The following is an 18,768-nucleotide window of genomic DNA, read 5'->3' as shown; positions in this document are numbered from 1 at the left end:
AGTTTTAGAATAGGGGCCCCAATAGTTTGGGGCCCCAAAGAGCTTTGCGGGTGTTAGCGTTGGGGCACGTAGGAGTGAAGGGTTTTAGAATAGGGTTTGACGTTTGCGGATAGCGTCTTGCGCTGACAGCGCCACTACGGCGTCAAAGAAAAACTATTAGAAATAATTAAATAAAATATACCATTTTATAATAAGAATAATAATTTTTTACTTGCGTGTATTCGCTGTTGCGTTTCACCTGCGACACGTGGTTTTGCCGGCGCGACGGCGGCGGGGCGGCGGACATTTTGGCCCGATCGTCGTCACCGCAACACTCATCGCCAGGTGTTTCCAGGCGCGTCTGCGGCGATGCGACCGCCTAGGGATTTCGTTCCAGTCATTGTGCCCGAAACAGGCGAGACCAAAGCAGGGATCTCCTTCCAGTTATTGGGCCCGAAACAGGCGATGCCAAAGCAGGGATCTCGTTCCAGTCATTGTGCCCGAAACAGGCGATGCCAAAGCAGGGACCATCTTCTCGTTACAGTCATTGTGTCCGACCGGCAGCGCCACGACAGTGTGCTGCGCAGCGCCACGACAGTATGCTGCGCAGCGCCACGACAGTGTGCTGCGCAGCGCCACGACCAGGTGCTACGAGATCGTGCGCAGCGCCACGACATGGTGCTACGGCATCGCTACGACAGTGTGCGTCACCATTAGCCCATTGTACATTCACGTGCTCGTCTTTTGAGGGGTTCCTTCTTGCCCTCAACTGCGAGAGTATAAAAACAGCTGCCCCCGGACGCCAGAGGAGGGCTCCGATTTCTTCCGTTGAGTGAAGTGCTCTCCCGTCTCTCTACTTCGGTCAAACCTGACCGCCAACTCTTTGCGATGTTAAAATAAACAAGTTGTTTCGTTGTTACCTGTCGACTCATGCTTTGCCGGGACCTTCGGATGCTTGCAGTTGTACCCCAGGCCGCCAGGCCAACGCTACCCTTGGGGCTTGCGACCCAGGTACAACCACGGGCGTCAGCGCCGAGTTCCCAACAGATCGTACCAGCAGTCCCGATCCAAATATCTGGTTGCCAGCGGTGAGATCGCCTACGACTTCAAACAACGGTCTGCCAGCGGCGAGATCGCGACAACGGAGGCCAGCAGCAAAGAGATGCAGTTGACTGTATGCTGAGCAGCTCAACGTCGATCCGGGAGCAGTGCAACGAGCCCTGTGTGACGACTGGTTGCCTGCAGCGGAACGACTGCGCGGAATTCCTGCCTGCGAGGTTTGGTGAGTGCGGGACTTTCTTCTTCTGAGCTTTGCCAGGCTTTTGTTAGTGTTAGAAACAGAGCTGGTAATTGTGGTTGTCGTTGCTGCCGGGTTAGTTTGCGGCAAGACAATAGTAAGCAGTAGAGAAAGCAGCATTCAGAGCAGCCATGGATTTGAAGTCGTTGCGCAAACCGAAATTGTTGGAGCTTGCAAGAGAGTTGGGTCTGGATGTCTCAGACAAACTAAGAAAACCGGAACTGATAACGGCTATTCTTGAGTTAGAGGCTGAGGATGACGAGCTGTCGGAATGCCTTGAGACTATTGAGGAGAGGTCAAAAAGACAGGAGCGCGAACTTAAAGAGCAGAAAGAAAAAGAAGAGCGCGAACACGCTTTGGAAATGAAGCGTCTCGAGGTAGAGATGGAACGCGCTCGTAATGGAAGTCAGGCACACGGTGCAGGAGAACGCGTATTGTTCAAAATGACTGACCTGATGCGGCCGTTTAAGCTTGGAGAGGACATTGGTTTGTTCCTGGTTAACTTTGAGCGAACGTGCGAGAAGCAGGGGTTCTCTCGGGAAACGTGGCCACAGCGCTTGCTCACTTTGTTACCCGGCGAGGCGGCCGACGTAGTCGCTCGCTTGGATAGAGAGGAAGCAGAGGATTTCGACAAAGTAAAATCGAGTCTGCTAAAAAAGTACCGGCTGTCTGCGGAAGCGTTCCGTCGGAAGTTTCGGGAAAATGAGAAAGGCAAAAGTGAGTCATATACAGAGTTTGCGTATAGGCTTATGTCGAACATGCAGGAGTGGCTCAAAGAAGAGAAAGCGTTTGGTGACCACGATAAAGTTCTGCAGTGTTTCGGGCTAGAACAGTTTTATAGTCGGTTACCTGAGAACGTGCGATACTGGGTCTTGGATAGGCCAGACGTGAGTACGGTGGCTAGAGCCGCTGAGCTAGCCGAGGAGTTTGTGACGCGTCGAGCTCGCGGAGCTAAGGACGGTCAAAAGGGTGAATTTGGCTCCAAGTCTGAGAGGCCAAGGTTCACGCCCATGAGATTTAAGGGGGACACGCGTAGTGAGGATGCGAGTGAAAGCAATCCGACCAAACGTAAAGAGACGGCAGCCGAAGCCGAACGCAGAAAGCGGTTCGAGATGAGGCGAGCGGGCGTTTGTTATACGTGCCAGAAGCCGGGTCACTTTTCGGCGCAGTGTCCGGAAACAACACCAAAAGTTGTGTTTTTTTCAATAGGCAGCACGGACGAGAACATGAAGCTTCTCGAGCCTTACATGCGAGACCTCCTCGTAAACGGGAAAGAGTGCCGAGTGCTTCGCGATTCCGCAGCTACGATGGATGTAGTTCACCCGTCTTACGTAGAACCCCATATGTTCACGGGCGAGTGCGCGTGGATCAAGCAAGCCGTGGAAGCTCATAGCGTGTGTCTGCCGGTAGCAAAAGTGCTTATTGAAGGACCTTTCGGAGCGCTTGAGACGGAGGCGGCAGTGTCATCTATGCTGCCACCCCAGTACCCGTACCTATTTTCAAACAGGTCCGATCACCTCCTGCGCGAGAAGGGGCTTTTGTTTGGTGAAGCTAGTGTTCAGGCCTTAACCAGATCGAAGGTTCGGGAGCTCGCTGCAAAGGCGGTAGTTGCGGGGCCGACGTTATCAAACAACGAAAAAGGGTCAGAGGCGCAGCAAGCTGATATTCAGAGCACGCCCGAACAGAATAGAATTGAGTCTGTAGCGTTGAAGGCGCCAGATACTGGAGAGGAAAATCCCGACGCGGGAAAGTTAGAAGAGCTATCTACTGATTTGCTCATCGCGCCTACGTCAGACGGACTTGATAGGTTGCTAAAAGTCAGCCGGACGGCTTTGATAGCCGAGCAAAAAAAGGATGGCAGCCTGGAAAACGTGCGCTGCAATGTCAAAGAAGGTATCGCCAGGAAAACTGCGCGTTTTGTGGAAAGAGGTGGAGTCCTGTACCGGAAGTATCTAGACCGCCGAGGAGTGGAGTTCGATCAGCTGGTCGTGCCTCAATGCTATCGTCAGGATCTGTTGCGCTTGTCACATGGGGGTTCGTGGTCCGGACACCTAGGAGTTAAGAAAACTAAGGACCGTCTCTTGCAAGAGTACTATTGGCCAGGGTGTTTTCGGGACGCAGACCATTTCGTGAGGACATGTGACACTTGTCAGCGGGTGGGCAAACCAGGGGACAAATCGAGGGCGCCGTTGAAATTGGTACCTATCATTACGGAGCCTTTTAGACGGCTCGTTATTGATACAGTGGGACCTCTGCCGGTAACAGCCACGGGGTACAGACACATTTTGACTGTGATCTGCCCAGCGACAAAGTTCCCTGAAGCAGTGCCGCTTAAAGAACTCAGCTCAGTTGAGATAGTTAATGCACTACTGTCCATATTTGCGCGAGTTGGTTTTCCTGCAGAAATTCAATCAGATCAGGGCACAGTGTTTACTAGCGCTTTGACGACAACTTTTCTCGAAAGGTGTGGGGTAAAGCTGCTACACAGCTCAGTGTACCACCCACAGTCGAATTCCGTTGAGAAGCTCCACTCCGTCATGAAGCGCGTGTTGAGAGCCTTGTGTTTTGAACATCAAACTGACTGGGAGCTGTGTCTGCCTGGGGTGATGTTTGCTTTAAGGACCGCGCCGCATGCGGCTACGGGGTTTTCGCCAGCTGAACTGGTGTACGGTCGCTCGCTTCGATCTCCGCTTCGCATGCTTCGAGAATCATGGGAAGGTAGGGGCGACGACCCAGTCGTGGTGGAGTACGTGCTTAAGCTCCTCGAACGCTTAAGAAGGGCACAGGAGTTGTCAGGTGAAGCAATGACAAAGGCCCAGCAGAGGGCCAAGGTTTATTATGATCGGACAGCCAGGGCCCGTCGTTTTGAGGTTGGCGATGAGGTCATGATATTGCGCACATCGCTAAACAACAAACTAGACGTGCAGTGGGAGGGCCCAGCGCGAATTGTTCAGAAACTGTCGGACGTTAACTACGTGGTAAGTCTGCCAGGAAAGCGGAAAGCACAGCAAGTTTACCACTGTAATCTGCTCAAACCTTATAGACAAAGGGAAGCAGTGGTGTGCATGATGGTAAACGTTCCTGAAGAGCTTCCGGTCGAGCTTCCGGGACTAGGCTCAGTGACGAACAGGGAAGACACCGGTCAAGTCATTAGTGACCTTATCAGTAAAGCACCGCTGTCGCCTGAGCAGAAAACCGAACTACACCAGCTATTACAAGAGTTTCAAGGTCTGTTCTCTGAGAGGCCTGGTAGGACTTCTGTACTTACTCATGATATAGAACTTACCTCCACAGAGCCAGTACGATCCAAGGCGTATCGGGTGTCACCCCGCCAGAGCGATATTATGGAGGCTGAGGTAAAGAAAATGCTACAGCTCGGTGTTATTGAGGCAGGTGAGAGTGATTATACCTCCCCTTTGATTTTAGTTGAGGTACCGGGCAAGGAACCTCGTCCTTGCGTCGACTACCGCAGGCTTAATTCCATCACTAAGGATCAAATTTATCCGATCCCTAACATCGAGGAGCGCCTTGAGAAAGTTAGTAGCGCTCAGTTTATTTCCACCCTAGATCTTGTCAGGGGTTATTGGCAGGTTCCACTTACAGAAGAGGCTAGTAGGTATGCGGCGTTCATTTCACCAATGGGAACATTCCGTCCTAAAGTGTTGAGTTTTGGTTTGAAGAACGCGCCATACTGTTTTTCAAGTCTCATGGATAAAGTGTTGCGGGGACAGCAAGAATTCGCTTTACCGTATCTAGACGACGTAGCGATATTCTCCGCATCCTGGTCTGAGCATATGACACACTTGCGGGCAGTGCTAACCCGCCTGCGCGAAGCAGGCTTGACAGTAAAGGCTCCTAAGTGCCAGTTAGCACAGGCCGAGGTTGTCTACCTCGGTCACGTGATTGGTCAGGGTCGTCGCCGCCCCTCTGAAATAAAAGTGGCCGCTGTGCGAGACTTTCCGCAACCGCGCACAAAGACCGATATTCGGTCGTTCTTAGGTGTCGCCGGCTACTATCAGAGGTACATCCCTAGGTACTCTGATATCGCGGCTCCCCTGACGGATGCTCTAAGAAAGACAGAGCCTCAAACAGTCGTCTGGGACGAGACAAAGGAAAGAGCTTTTAGCGCCCTAAAGAGTGCCCTAACAAGCCAGCCTGTGCTACGATCGCCAGACTATACAAAAGGGTTCATTGTTCAGTGCGATGCTAGTGAGCGAGGCATGGGCGTTGTACTGTGCCAACGGGAAAATGGAGAAGTAGAACACCCCGTCCTGTATGCTAGTCGTAAGCTGACCAGTCGTGAGCAGGCGTATAGCGCCACCGAGAAAGAGTGTGCATGTCTCGTGTGGGCCGTTCAGAAATTGTCATGCTATCTAGCCGGCTCGAGGTTTATCATTGAGACAGATCACTGCCCTCTCCAATGGCTGCAGACCATCTCTCCCAAAAATGGCCGCCTCCTGCGCTGGAGCCTCGCTTTACAACAATATTCCTTTGAGGTGCGTTACAAAAAGGGGAGTCTCAACGGTAACGCCGATGGCTTAAGTCGAAGCCCCTAACGTAGGAATCAGCCTCAAAATTGTTTGTTACTGATGTTTTTCTTCCTGAGGCAGGATTTTTTTTAACATATTGCTTTTGTTTAGTGTTTCAAAGTGATGATATGCTTTCTAGTGCAATTTTTCAATTTGTGGACGCGTTCTGAGTGATGCTAGACTACTGTAAGGAACTAGGCAGTGGTATAAAAAGGGGAAAGAGCCTGGCAGGGCTTAGTGAGGGTTGTGCCGTGCTTGCTGACTGAGCGGTTGAGTTTTCAGCGTAGTTCTAACGCTTGCCGGGAACGAGAACAAAAATGTGAACTCTCCCGAAGTCACTTTGCAGTGTCCCGTGCGAACCTGAACGAGAGAACGAGGCCTTCTCTGTGCGCTGCGCTCAAGAAACGTCAAGGGACGCCCGACTTCGGTTATGAGCATCATCGAGCGACATCCCTCCGGACAGCGGATGCAGTCCCCTGTCCATCGGGATCTCCTTTCCCCGGCGGGGCGGTCTGTTGCGTTTCGCCTGCGACACGTGGTTTTGCCGGCGCGACGGCGGCGGGGCGGCGGACATTTTGGCCCGATCGTCGTCACCGCAACACTCATCGCCAGGTGTTTCCAGGCGCGTCTGCGGCGATGCGACCGCCTAGGGATTTCGTTCCAGTCATTGTGCCCGAAACAGGCGAGACCAAAGCAGGGATCTCCTTCCAGTTATTGGGCCCGAAACAGGCGATGCCAAAGCAGGGATCTCGTTCCAGTCATTGTGCCCGAAACAGGCGATGCCAAAGCAGGGACCATCTTCTCGTTACAGTCATTGTGTCCGACCGGCAGCGCCACGACAGTGTGCTGCGCAGCGCCACGACCAGGTGCTACGAGATCGTGCGCAGCGCCACGACATGGTGCTACGGCATCGCTACGACAGTGTGCGTCACCATTAGCCCATTGTACATTCACGTGCTCGTCTTTTGAGGGGTTCCTTCTTGCCCTCAACTGCGAGAGTATAAAAACAGCTGCCCCCGGACGCCAGAGGAGGGCTCCGATTTCTTCCGTTGAGTGAAGTGCTCTCCCGTCTCTCTACTTCGGTCAAACCTGACCGCCAACTCTTTGCGATGTTAAAATAAACAAGTTGTTTCGTTGTTACCTGTCGACTCATGCTTTGCCGGGACCTTCGGATGCTTGCAGTTGTACCCCAGGCCGCCAGGCCAACGCTACCCTTGGGGCTTGCGACCCAGGTACAACCACGGGCGTCAGCGCCGAGTTCCCAACAGATCGTACCAGCAGTCCAGATCCAAACATCGCGTTTAAGTACAATTTAGAGGTTATTCTCTGTAAGCAGCAAACAATTAGTTGCGCTTAGTTTTGAGCAAACCAACTTTACTAGCCTTCACCAGCCAAGATTAGCCGTGTTAGGCCTACGAGCCATAAAATCCACAATCGAATTCAAAATCAGCGGCATCTAATGAGTCAATCTTCATAACACACGCTAGTTGAGAGAAAGCGATAACCACACTCACTTCTCCTAGCTTGCGAACTTCACGCGTTACCGCGAATCGAACCCAGTTTTGTGCTAGGTTAGAGCCGTCGCTTCGATGGGTGCCGCCATGTTTGCCGACGCAAAGCTTTTGGGGCCGCTATTTGGGCTCCCGCTAAATCGGTGAAATAGCGTTCCCAACGCAAAACCCAAACGGAGTTTGCGTCTTGCGCATGCGCAGTGGCTTCGACGCTATTCCTTTGGGGCCCCAAAACGTTTGGGGCCCCTATTCTAAAACTCTCTATTATGCTGATCGAGCCTGTCGTTACCGTAAAGCATTGGCTTTGGTCGGCGCACTGGCTCTGCTGCCGAGAACAGTTAGAGGTGTCCTCCGCTTACAGCGATACGGTTGGAGTGCCAGGGTCGTTAACAGTCACCACTTCGATCTGTCGTCCTGTATAAGCCCAAATAATGGTTGCGATCCCTTATTTCCGAGTAGAAATGAATATGCCATGGCTTTAAGCGACAAATTCTTGGATCAAATACGAATAGCATTGCGAAGGCTATTCGATTCGTATTCAAAATATGGGGTATTGGCCCACGCCAAGAAAAAGTAAGAGAGCAAGAAGAAAGGCAAGAGAAAAGCGCAGAGGACGGAACGCTATTTCTCGCTTGCATATTGCGGTCTGGAAATCAGTATTCAGCACTTTATCAGCACTGTGCTCTTAAAATTCTCGTTTATACATTAACGTTTTAGTTATGCGCTGACAGGCTGTTGATTCATGTGCCCTTCCGAGTTCTCGCCTCTGAACTTCTTTTCGTTTTGCGTTATTCGAACGAAGCTTCTGACCGAGGCTTTTGCGGATCGAACAAAAGTGCAGAGGTGATTGTAGTTTGTAGCGGCGAAAGAGCATGTATATGGAGAAAATGTTGAAACACGACGACGACACGGGCTTTCTTTTTTTAGTTTTTTTTAGCGCGATTGCCGCAGGAATTGAAACAAACATAAGAATATGTTTCCCAGACTGCGGGATCTCGTGGAGTCAGCTTTCCGACGTGGGCAAGGCAAATGCCGCAACAAATGGCGGAGCTGACAGATTGCGGGTATTCCTCACGAAAATACGCATTAAAATGTATTTACAGGTGCTTTAAGTCACTCTGAGCTCTCGAAAACGAGCGAACGGGTTTTCTCTCGGCTTCTCTATATTCCCCCGCAGGCGATCTTCGCTCCTCGCTTCGTACTTCTCCAGAAGACACCTGGACGCAGTGTCAGAACCGAACGTTACACGTTGGCGCTGTTTTCTGTTTTTTCAAAGCACGATCGACTTGCACTTATCAGGTCTCCGCCGCGTTCTGGCCGCACGCTTTCTGCTTCCGCACGCGGAGTGCAAGAGCGTGTTACACGCGGCGAAATCAGTTGATCAACGGTAATGAATACTGGGCGTTCGCGTCGAAATCACGATCTGATTACGATGCACGCCGTAGTGGAGGGAACTCCGAGTTAATTTTGACCAGCTGAAGTTCTAGAACGTGCGCCTAATACTCAGTGCACGAGAATTTCTTGCCCGCCATCAAATCCGGCCGCCGCGGTCGGCATCGCACCCGCGACCTCTAGCTTAGCAGCGCGGCGCCATATCCACTGGGCTATATATACCTTGCGGCTCAATTGATTGCCCACGACTGGAAGTGAGAAACGATTGAAGGGCGATGCCTGTGACTGCACGGCATATGGGTGTGCTGTAACAGACTGTCCCTCGTATGTGGACCGATCGACGGCTTTTTAGCCTCGCGACTTCGTGTGCGTGATCCCGTGGACCTCGCGACGAATGAAGAAGGCACCGGAAAAGCCCGGAGAGGAGCGAGCGATTGTGTCTCATTTTTTAAAAATTATCAGTGGTGGTGGAGTGGCCTATTGAGAAATTCTGTCGTGGGTAATTTGAAGTTCGTAAGCATTGTGGTGTCAGAAAGTGCGGTAGAGCGCGTCACTCTGTTTACGATGTAAACGTGGCGCGCGGTTACTGGCCCATGTGTGTTTTCTTTTTATTATCCCCTTGCGGCGGCGTCCGCAGCGGGCTGCGTGACTCACAAAGCTGGCTTCGTGCGGCAGTGATGGACGGACACTTAGAGAATGCCGTGAAGCGCATGCACGAACACTGAAAATGCCAAATTCTTCAGGCGCATCGTTCACGGCCGTACTGGCAAGCTCTGTCACCGTTTGGCAGTTATTTTCTTTCGCCGTTTCATTTCCTTTTTATTATCCACTTTGTGACAGGAGTCGCTTCGACATTCGCTCGTAGTTTGTGCGCGACGCGCATTCACAACGTTCCTTCTTCGCCCGATGTAAATGAAAAAAAAAGTAAATAAAAGGTCTGTGTGATTCTATCGAGCATTTGTCAAAATTTAACGTTGCTTAATAATTTTTTTTAGGGGGAACAATTAAAAGAGAAAATGCAGGCTTGGGTCTCGATAAAATGCTCGCGAACTCCTTCCACAACCTTAATATGAAAAAAAAAGATATCTATCTATCTATCTATCTATCTATCTATCTATCTATCTATCTATCTATCTATCTATCTATCTATCTATCTATCTATCTATCTATCTATCTATCTATCTATCTATCTAATGCTTGTGACAGTTCCATCGTGCATTCTGTCTTGTCGGCTTGCTTGACGCGCCTAAAGCTTTTTGTCTTTTACCTAGTGAGTCATTCACAGCCCATCAACAGCTCGGTACTACGCATGCCCATGATAGACAATGAAACACATGGTGATGAGGGACATACTCGAGAGCGTGGGAAGCACTAGTGTGGCGGGGCGGCAAAGCGATGATGCAGTGGGCTTGTGTGGGCTAATCAGTTACTTGGCAGAGAATTCCAGGGGAATTCAGCCAGAAGCAATGGTGGTCCGATGCTGGAGGAAAGGATGATCGCCATCCCTGCTTTCTCGCACTTCCGACGCCGCTGTCGGTAACTTCAGAGCGGAGCTCATAGGCTCCCGTTTTTGCGGCGAGCGTCGGCGTCCATCGTAGCCGAGAGACCGAGCACAGCGAAGGACGAAGGAGCGAACGCGTAGCGCAGCGGACGATCAGACAAGATGATTGTGAACAGAGCGCGAGGAGGATAGCGGAGCAGGTAGGTGCTGGGGAACCGTCAGGCTGAAAGCGGAGGAGGGTATGGTGAAAGCGTGAGGAGAAAAGCATAGCGCCGCGCAAGACGCATTTTGCGGAGACGGTGACTACGAGATGGCGCCAGACTAGCGCGCGTCGTCTGTTCACCGATGTCGCCACCGATACCATGCATGCATGCGATACCATGCATGAGTGGGGGTCTGTCTGTCTCTGGCGGCGGCTGTCAATCGCGCCTGCGCGCCACCCACGCGCCGCCTCTCGCGTTCTTCCGGTTAGCCAGGCAGTCGGGCCACACTTCTCTCTGTTCGCAACGTGCCGCACGAGACGGAGTGTCTGCGCCAGCCACTGTACCACGAAATGAAACCACGTGTAGAGCCGCGCTCAAATTTCATATTGGGAGTTGTCGTGGCCATCAATGAATTCTTGTTTTCACGGGCTTCCAAATACCCGTGCAGCGGTAATGTGTGAGCTGATGAGTTACCTGACTGAGTGCTTCAGGGGCGTTCACCCTGAAGCATGGGGAGGGGGGGGGGGGGGGGGTCTGGCGCTGGAGAAAGAAAGATGACTGGTACCCCTCCTTCCTCCCATTTCCGGCGCTTATCGCGATATTATTGCATGGGCCTCCGACTGCGCTTACACGACAAGTAATCAGCGTCTCCGTATTGAAGTATATACAGATAGTTTTCAGTATGGACGTGTTAGTGCTGGTTTTGGGCCAGTGTGTGTGCGTGTCAGAGTCTTTCCATATTTTGCCCTACATGTGAAGAAGCTTGCCTGTCCTGGAACAAGGCGACCGTGTCCGTTAAAGACTCCTCTATTCATTTCTTTATTTTATTCGGGAACTAAGGAGACTCCATGCCACCAGAAGTCGGAACAGTAGCTTCAAGCTGAGTAAGGCTAAAGCACGCCTGGTTTGAGCAATAAAGGCTTGCAATCAAATTCCCTTGCGTTTGTTCTCAACGGAATGCCGAGTTGCCTTCTGCCGAACTATTTATCGCCGCACATCAGTCACATCATTAAACATTTTCCCACACATATAGGGACAGAATTTTTCCATAGCCCTGACCAGTGGCAGGCGCTCAGACTCCGAAGACTGATAGCGGCTGTCGAGCACACTGAACTCCACCGTTTAGGTGCAGTGTAGCCTGAACTTTGTGAAGTAATTTGCACTGTTTTTCTATTCAAGTCAGGGGCGCTGGCAAAAACGCTTGTTTGCATTACGGCGTGCCTCTTCTTCATGCTCTTCGAGGTTATGCTGGTGTTCGTAAGCAGGAGATATAAACAAGAACAACGTTAAGTAAACTTGATTGGTAATGACACTTCTGGAATACAGATAAGACTGGTCTTAATGGCTGCGCCAAGAAGGACGCAGAAGAGTCTGTTGGCGACGTCCCTTAAATCTTACTTGGCGAGCTGCCCTTGACGTCGTGGATCGTGACAGTGTTCGCTCCGGCCTAGAAAGTTGTTTGTTGATCGTATTCTGGAGGAACCGAATACATAATCTAGAAACTCTGGCGAACATTTGCAGTGCAAGAAGTACCCATTTACTAGAAAAATATATCAAAATGCGCAAGTTCACACTAACATATCCCTGCCGTAGTTGGGACGTGAAATTCAATGAGGGCAACTTTGGCTGCAGTTTTCATCTTTAGCAATCAACCCTTTTCTTTTTTCAAGTAAATTATATTTCAATATAGTTTTGAATGGATGTAACTAGTCTGAAAATGATTTAGCATTGATTTCTATGTTCCGTTTAAAGTATGGCCTTACAAATATTTTTATAGAAAGTCTATAGACTGCATATAGAAATTTATTTAGACTAGTTTGTATAGACTTAATGCCTTACACTTTTTATAGTCTAGTCTATAAAAAGTCTGAGGCTATAGACGGTCTATAGATAATGAAAATTCACGTTTGCAGAGAATTGTCTGCGGATTGTCCATAGAAAAAAAAAGTCTATAGGCTTATACAGTTCTCTTTTGTAGACAGTCTATGGACTTATGGCTTTACACTTTTTGTAAACTGGTCTATAAAATGTTGGAGTCTATAGACACTCTAAAGGTGTCTATAGATTAAAGAAAATTCCCCATTTGTAGACAAATGTCTGCAGAATGTCTATAGACAAAAGTGTCATAGGGTTATACAGCTCTATATTTGTAGACTGAAGTCTAATAACCGTCTATAGACAAATGTCTATAGATAGTCTATAGGCATATGCTTATACACATTTTATAGAATACAGTCTACAAAAGTAGAATGTATATAATTCTATTTTTGTAGACTAAAGTCTCTGGATTGTCTGTTCGTCCCGAACCAGGACGAATTTTTCTTCAACGGCGAAGCTTTTTCCTTCGAGGAACCGGTATGGATTTCCTTTGTAGCAATTGTTACGAGTATGGGTTTCCTTTGTAGCAATTGCTACAATTGTGTGGATGTCTCATTTTCCGTTTATTAATTACTTCCCTCCACCTTGAGGGCTTCCGTAGAACTATTACGTCAAACTCTTGCCTTTGCTTCAGAGTTGTCGATAAGATCGACTTCCCCCTACCATCTGCTCGCCGCCTGGTTAGCTCAGATGGTAGAGCGGTTGCCCCGGAAAAGCGATGTACCCGGGTTCGATTCCCCGACCAGGACGAATTTTACTTCAACTGCGAAGCTTTTTCTTTCGAGGAACCCGTACGGGTTGCCTTTGTAGCAATTGCTACGATTGGGTGGATGTCTCATTTTCCCTTCATTAATTTTATAGACTAGTCTACAAAAAGTGTATGGCTTTAAGTCCAGAGACTTTCTATAGCCAATTCCTGTAGATCAGTCTATAGCTATTCTATAGATTTTACCCTTACACAATTTGTCGACTATTGTCGATACAGGGTGCCCTGCTAACATAAATTCAGTGAAGCTGTCCAACAAATAATGTAAAAAAAAAGCAGCGCAGTAAGATAGGAATTTAAGGCCTATGGTGTACCGTCGTCAGAGATCTGACGGGGAGGTATTTTTATAATAGTATATTTAGCACTGCGGTTTTTTAAATCTTTTATTTTCTTTGACCAGCTTGGCTCAAGTAGCCGGTATTGACACCCTATATACTAGCTATATAAACCACATTTTGCCTACTATGTTTTGATATATATATATAAACACTAGCTGCTAGGGTTGTTAATAAGCAGTCTATTGGAAATGTTTATAAAATTTATTGCATTCAGCATGCATATGGAAACATACCTAGTGAACTGTACATAGAAAATCATGCATGCGGATGGAAGCAGTCGAAAAAATTCAAATGCATGTAGCCGTGCATCTTTATGTAAGACTGCATGAGCATTTGTGCACAATTGAAAAATATTTTAATACAACTGCATGTAATGCATCCGCTTGAATGAAATATGCTATCTGCTATCTACAACTTAGTTTACATTTTTGTTTACATATAGTAGCCCAAGAATTTTGGAATGCATTTATGCATGTGCAGCTGTTGCTTCTCATCTGCACTTATGCATTAACGGTAGTAGATGAATAATGCTCCTGAACCAGCGGTACTCTCATATGTTGGATTAACAGAAGGAATTGAAGTGCTGAATCATGTAGTGCAAAAAAGCAAACAAGCACCGATATTGAATGAACTCTTTTCATTGCGCGATACACCAATTTTCTCAAAATGCAGGTCTTACGTTATGATCGAAAGGGACGATTTATAGATTTACAGACTACTTCCCCATGCCAAGCCAGGTAGCTAGGCCAGCCTTGACCTTCGTGTCATATGTTCCAAAGGTGCTGCAAGTGTATGCTGCAAATAAGTAGATGCAACAGTGTGAGGCATAAATAAGAATTGTGTCTTCTTTGGCTGTTCATTAAGCAGCTTAATATACTTGCTCAAACCACTTAAGTCAATGCTCAGTGTGGTTTAAATATGACTAATGGCTGCTTGTGAATACAAATCAGCATTATTATGAAGTGTTTAGAGGTTATTCTGAGGTTATATTTGACGTGCCCTAGAACTTTGTAATTGATATGTGTGCGATTCAAGCAATAATTAAAGAGTTCACTAATTAAAAGTAAATAAATATGTAATACTTCGTGATGAAAAACATACTGGCCGTAAATACATACGACTACGGCTACTATGCAGTCGGTACGATTTCGCTAGAGCTCTTGGGTATATTTAAAATCTGGGTCCATGTCAACTGGGCCACCCTATATATATATATATATATATATATATATATATATATATATATATATATATATATATATATATATATATATATATATATATATATATATATATATATATATATATATATGTGTGTGTGTGTGTGTGTGTGTGTGTGTGTGTGTGTGTGTGCGTGTGCACGTGAATGTCTCCATGTGCGTGTGTGAAGAAATTCGTAGACCGGGAATAGACAAATAGGAATGTGCACCTTTTCGACTGTCATCTATAGAGTCTATAGACGAAGAATCAATAAGGATAAATTGAAACTATCGAATTTTGTCTGCGCCTAATCTGCAGGGCAGAACTAGACAAAAAGAAACAAGCAGCTTATCCGCTTTTGTCCATAGACAATCTGTAAACCGGGAGTAGACAAAAAGAAATAGAAACCCTATCGACTCTCGTCTATAGATAGTCTATAGACAAAGCGTGGACAAAAATAAATACAGGTTGTATCGACTTTGGTCTATAGGTAGTCTATAGTGAGGAAGTCGACAAAAAGGAATATAAACGTGATAGATTTTTGTATATAGACAACCTTTAAACCGGGGGCAGAACAAAAGAAATAGAAACCTTATCGACCCTCGTCTATAGACAGCCTATAGACAAAGAATGGACAAAGTATATAGAGACTGTATTTACTTTCGTCTATAGGTAGTCCATAGAGAGGAAGTAGACCAGACCAAAAGAAATAGAAACCTTATCGATTTTTGTATCGCCTCTGCACTGTTCGCCACTTCACGGTCAATTCCCTATTCGTTTTGCGATTCTCCGTTGTCTAGTGTATGTGCTGTTTGGATCATCATCATCAGCATCATCATCATCATCATCATCATCATCATCATCATCATCATCAGCCTGGTTACGCCCACTGCAGGGCAAAGGCCTCTCCCATGCTTCTCCAACTACCCCGGTCATGTACTAATTGTGGCCATGTTGTCCCTGCGAACTTCTTAATCTCATCCGCCCACCTAACTTTCTGCCGCCCTCTGCTACGCTTCCCTTCCCTTGGAATCCATTCCGTAACTCTTATTGACCATCGGTTATCTTCCCTCCTCATTACGTGTCCTGCCCATGCCCATTTCTTTTTCATGATTTCAACTAAGATATCATTAACTCGCGTTTGTTCTCTCACCCAATCTGCTCTTTTCTTATCCCTTAACGTTACACCTACCATTCTTCTTTCCATAGCTCGTTGCGTCGTCCTCAATTTAAGTAGAACCCTTTTCGTAAGCCTCCAGGTTTCTGCCCCGTACGTGAGCACTGGTAAGACACAGCTGTTATGCACTTTTCTCTTAAGGGATAATGGTAACCTGCTGTTCATGATCTGAGAATGCCTGCCAAACGCACCCCAGCCCATTCTTATTCTTCTGATTATTTCAGTCTCATGATCCGGATCCGCAGTCACTACCTGTCCTAAATAGATCTATTCCCTTACCACTTCCAGTGCCTCCCTACCTATCGTAAACCGCTATTCTCTTCCGAGACTGTTAAACATTACTTTAGTTTTCTGCAGATTAATTTTAAGACCCACCCTTCGGCTTTGCCTCTCCAGGTCAGTGAGCATGCATTGCAGTTGGTCCCCTGAGTTACTAAGCAAGGCAATATCATCAGCGAATCGCAAGTTACTAAGGTATTCTCCATTATCTCTTATCCCCAATTCTTCCCAATCTAGGTCTCTGAATACTTCCTGTAAACAGGCTGTGAATAGCATTGGAGAGATCGTATCTCCCTGCCTGACGCTTTTCTTTATTGGGATTTTGTTGCTTTCTTTATGGAGGACTACGGTGGCTGTGGAGCCGCAATAGATATCTTTCAGTATTTTTACTTACGGCTCGTCTACACCCTGATTCCGTAATGCCTCCATGACTGCTGAGATTTCGACTGAATCAAACGCTTTCTCGTAATCAATGAAAGCTATATATAAAGGTTGGTTATATTCCGCACATTTTTCTATCACCTGATTGATAGTGTGAATATGGTCTATTGTTAGCCTTTACGGAATCCTGCCTGGTCCTTTGGTTGATAGAAGTCTAAGGTGTTCATGATTCTGTTTGCAATTACCTTAGTAAATACTTTGTAGGCAACAGACAGTAAGCTGATCGGTCTATAATTTTTCAAGTCTTTGGCGTCCCCTTTCTTATGAATTAGGATTATGTTAGCGTTCTTCCAAGATTCCGGTACGCTCGAGGTCATGAGGCATTGCGTATACAGGGGGTGGCCCGTTTCTCTAGAACAATCTGCCCACCATCCTTCAACAAATCTGCTGTTACCTGATCCTCCCCAGCTGCCTTCCCCCTTTTTGGGGGAAGGCAGCTGTTTGGGTCGTCGGCAGTGACCAAATATTTTAAATGAAGCTTCTTTTTTATCGCCGCCCCGGGGTTTGTCGTGAGTCGGTGCGGCAGGCATTAATTAATGCTGAGAAAATATAACGTTTCCCTATTGGCGGGCAGTGCTTATGCGCCATGTTGACGTCACGAGGCGCCTAACATAAGCTGTCGCTCGATGCGAAAATTACCTCTCCGACTGGTGGATTTGAGCTTAGATGTCCGACAGGCCCAGCCACTATAACGTTCATCTTGGAGGCACCAGCAAATTGCTGACACGACATCGCTGCTATAGAGACACAGCCGTCAGTTGTTTCAATTCAGCCTAATAAAATGCAGCCGTGAAAGCTCTTTTCATACCATGAAAGGGACATTAAAGCGAAACAATAACTCAGCTTAGACTGGTAAAGTAGCCCTTAAAAACTCGGTTGTCGTTCATTTCGCGATGAAAGATAGATCATTAGAAGGAAAGAAATGAAGGCGAAAGCTTTTTCTTTTTTTAATTTCCTGCCGATGCCCGAATGCCGTGACGTCAGTGTGACGTCGCAGATTTCAAAGTAGTTCTTCGCATTTTAGCGGCGTTGGTTGAGTAAAAAATACCCAAAATTCGCCGTATTCAGTCTGTGGTTTCTCTAAAGCACAATGCAGTCTATCTTTACAGCCAGTAGTTACCTAGGCCCCAACAGAGGCCATCGAAATTCGCCTACCGCTGATATTCATACAACAGATCTCAAGCTATTTTTGAGAACGAGACTGCAAAGCCACTGGCAACGCTTGTGGGACAATTGAATAGATAATAAACTCCACTTGGTTAAGCCACAGTTAGGTTTCTGGCCCTCCACAACAAAATCACGGCGAACTGATGCCCTATTCTGTCGTCGCAGAATAAGACACTCATTTGGAACCCATAATTTTCTACTCGCTGGAAATGAACCTCCAAGTTGGGGTAGATGCAGCGAGAGGCTGACCGTCCTCCACGTTTTACTGGAGTGTCGGGAAGCCGAAGCTGAGAGAAAGAAACATTTTCCACTGGCATACCACTATTGTGCCCCACTTCACCCGGCTATGTTTCTTGGTAAATAATCACTTTTTAACAGCAATGCAGTGCTCGGTTTCTTGGGTGATGTTGTTCTACATGTTGTTAGTCCTTTACATTCGTAGCGCTTCCTCTCTTGGAAGGATGCCGCTGCGATAGCAGTAGTGTATAGCACATGCCTCCAGGCTCTTGTGTCTCAAGGGCTCTAACGAGGCAGTAGTGCGCTAGTCAATTTTAGCATCACATTTTTTGTATATCGTATCATTCTTTCGCAGTGCACCTTAATGCTCATGGTACATGTCATTTGTCGTCGCCATAAACTTATTACACAGAGATCTTATCCACCTTAGAGCTACCACATTTAAGGCCCCTTTTACAGCCACGTCACATCAACTTCATAGAACTCATAACTACACTGCGAACTCATTACCACGAGCAAGGCGCTCTTTGGCCATACCTGGCCCTTGCGCCATTAAACATCATCCATTCATTCATTTGTCGAAATCCATGACATCATGGCGGTCTGGTGCGGGAACTTCAAGGTGACGTGGCCACCCGTCTTTGGTTTTTACGCTTTTTCTGGCTAACCAAGCCTTTTCTCGCGTATTTCTCACGTTCTCTCGCGGTAAGCGGTGTACTTGACATTGTGGAAGGGTGGTTTACTGACATAGAAGAAATCACTTTTTTTTCTCTCTTTCTTCAGTGTCCCCTTTGAAGGTTAATTCTCGGCACATAACCACACGTCACGCTGCATGCATTCCACAGCCGCCAGGAAATCTTGGCGGACAACTTT

The 18,768-nt window shown here is 47.5% G+C and overlaps 1 protein-coding gene and 1 long non-coding RNA gene across 3 annotated transcripts in view; both read left to right on the top strand.

The window, feature by feature from the left end:
• Nucleotides 1-18,768, top strand: part of LOC142575918 (uncharacterized) — a 235,836-nt gene that overhangs the window by 8,531 nt on the left and 208,537 nt on the right. The window lies entirely within an intron of this gene.
• LOC142574001 (uncharacterized) lies at nt 954-6,945 on the top strand. Its single transcript, XR_012826384.1, has 2 exons — nt 954-1,261; nt 6,152-6,945. It is a non-coding gene; the product is annotated as an uncharacterized LOC142574001 (long non-coding RNA).

Source organism: Dermacentor variabilis, chromosome 3, assembly GCF_050947875.1.
Source record: "Dermacentor variabilis isolate Ectoservices chromosome 3, ASM5094787v1, whole genome shotgun sequence".
Taxonomy (NCBI): Eukaryota; Metazoa; Arthropoda; class Arachnida; order Ixodida; family Ixodidae; genus Dermacentor; species Dermacentor variabilis.
Note: the sequence above shows the minus strand (reverse complement) of the source record. Positions and strands in the feature narration are given on the sequence as shown.